The sequence below is a fragment of the Pinus tabuliformis genome, chromosome 1_1 (genome assembly GCF_031772625.1).
Source record: "Pinus tabuliformis cultivar Carrire ecotype Pingquan chromosome 1_1, CPIR1, whole genome shotgun sequence".
Taxonomy (NCBI): domain Eukaryota; kingdom Viridiplantae; phylum Streptophyta; class Pinopsida; order Pinales; family Pinaceae; genus Pinus; species Pinus tabuliformis.
The window spans coordinates 83,636,091-83,638,549 of record NC_142297.1 but is presented as its reverse complement, the minus strand read 5'-3'; the positions used below and the strand labels follow the sequence as shown (position 1 = coordinate 83,638,549).

The 2,459-nt window shown below is 42.7% G+C and overlaps 1 pseudogene; it reads right to left on the bottom strand.

The window, feature by feature from the left end:
- Positions 1–616: 616 nt before the first annotated feature.
- On the bottom strand, positions 617–2,242 carry LOC149211721 (putative protein phosphatase 2C 2 pseudogene; annotated as a pseudogene).
- Between the last annotated feature and the right edge of the window lie 217 nt (positions 2,243–2,459).

Genomic DNA, 2,459 nt, shown 5'->3' with positions numbered 1-2,459 from the left:
ATATTATCCCAAATAAAAATCAATATTGATAAAATTTTTAGGTTCTAAGTCGTTGGATTATGGACCATATTTACGGACCATATTTACTGAAACTTATTGTAAAGTATAATCTTCTTTCTACCTAGTTCACTAATTTATTTCAATCCACATTGAAAAATTAATATTAGTGATATATGCAAACTCCAAATCCCATCATACTCACTAAAACTTATTCCATTCACTAACTGTTATGCCTTCAACAACAATTGCTTTTGAAGTAGTTTCAAAGTAAAATTGAAACTACATTGACTAGACCTACCCTATAACAACATATAATTATATGCCACCCATTTTTTTTATATGATGTTAGATGTATATGTCAAATGCAGTAGTAAATTCTTATGGCCTTGCCTTGAGAAACTTAAACATGATGGTGAAAAGTGAAAAGGGATTGGACCCGGTATTCTGAGGGACTTTACAAAAATGGATGTCGTTGTCTCCCATCCTTCCCACTACTTGTTCAACAAGTGTACAGGATGTGGTCGTTTTAATGTCTGCAACACCCATGTTGGGTCAGCTGGGTGTAACTAGTATACTCTGTTGATGGTATCCCTCCGCTCGGCGCACCTCACACTCTCTAAATCTCTTTCATGCAAAAATGTGGCAGTTGTACTATCATCACACTAATATCATCTTGAGATTTTCTGGTTACTGCTACTTCTACAAGCTTTTTGCAAGCAACCATAGGACCTTCTGCTAATGGTAAAAAATTAGGTTGCTTCTCGATGCAGAAAGGCCTGGCAATATCCACTGCTTCCTGATTACTTACTTGATTACTTACTTTATTCCAGATCCCATCTGATGCCAAAATTAAAAACTCACAATCAGATGTAATTTCAATCTTTCTCGTCTCTGGTTCAGCGGTTATCCATTCTTTCAAGTGCGAATCCCCTATTGCCCTAGATACAGCCAGAGATCCCTGAACTCGCCAAACTCCATGGCGGAGCTGCACAATTCCACCCAAATTTTCTATCCGTTGTCGCTCGTCCTCCCTTCCAGCTCGATGATCACATGTAAGGGCTTCACCAGCGCCCTCTCTGCTCATAACTGCTCGACAATCCCCAGCATTGGAAACCACTAAGTTACCACCTTTAATCAGAGCGGTCACACAAGCAGTACCGCTGCCAACCTCCTGCTTCAAAAACTCAGCATCTGTTGTTAAGTATCCAGCTTTAACGGCCTGCTCAAGAAAGTCCTCGGTTTCATCTTCCATGCTGAGCATAGCGTCCACAATATTCTGCCCAAGATTTTCAGCAGTGAAAGCTGCAGCTTTCTGACCACCATGACCATCGAACACACCAAAAAAGGCCTGTCTGGAATCACCGAGAACATTGACAATGGCTTTGTGGGTATCCTCCATGAATTCTCGCCGACCTTTTTTGCGCGAAACTGCATAATGAGTACCGTCCTCATTCACCTCCTTCGGCTGCTCCACTGCCGGGCACGGCGCGTTTAGGCCCGACAGCTGCAGCGGAATATCCAGCCTCTGCGGTCGTTTCCTTTTGAGAGCAGGCAAAGGGAACTTGCGGACATTCGAACCATTATCCTCCGAGACATTGACACAAGAAGGGAAAGGCCTCTTGGCCGGGCTATCCCCGCTCTCGATCCACAGCATATTTTCGTCCCTGATGGTTAAAACAGGCCTCAGCGGAGACCCCACACAATTTGCGTGGATGCCGCTGCTCCTGGGCGTCTGGAAACCATGATTCCTTGGGGAAGCTGCCCATATCTCAATACCAGAATTGTGTATAGAGGGAGAATTCACTGCTACAATGCAAGCCATGTTAACAATCTGTGGATCTGCTGGCGATGATGGTTCACTTTGTTGATACCTTCGGAAACCTTTGTATTGTTTTTGCCCTATCACAGGATCTCTGCAACGGTGATAAATAAATGAACTCTTCTCTCGTTTCAATTCAGTTGAATATGTCTCTCCGAACCTGTTAAACATAGATGATTCCAGCATTCTTATAGCGTTCAATCGTTTCATATGAGACGAGATTTTGGAAAAAGTCGAGTTTTCAATTATCCAGCATGTGCCCAGTCGATTATCCACTTACTACAAACGTCTATGTTCCTCATGATTGAAAAATTCTACATCATTTGACGAGCTGACGATAATGGCAGCGACCTCCGCCGTCCATCCATGACATGACAAGGCAGACATGTTCCACTCGGCATATCGCTTCTCATCTTCGTTCATAACCTCGTGCAAAAATAGATCCTTTCTTCATTCTGGACTCCAGAATTGTAATGGATGCCAGGGTCAGGCGGGTACGTCCACCAGAGGTGTTATACACTATTGATTCACGAACTTGGTATTTTCCAATATAGTGACTATGTCCAAGTCTACTTGCCAAGTGCGCTCAAAGTCTAGAAATGATATAATATGGACATCAATCAATGAACTTTCTAATTCT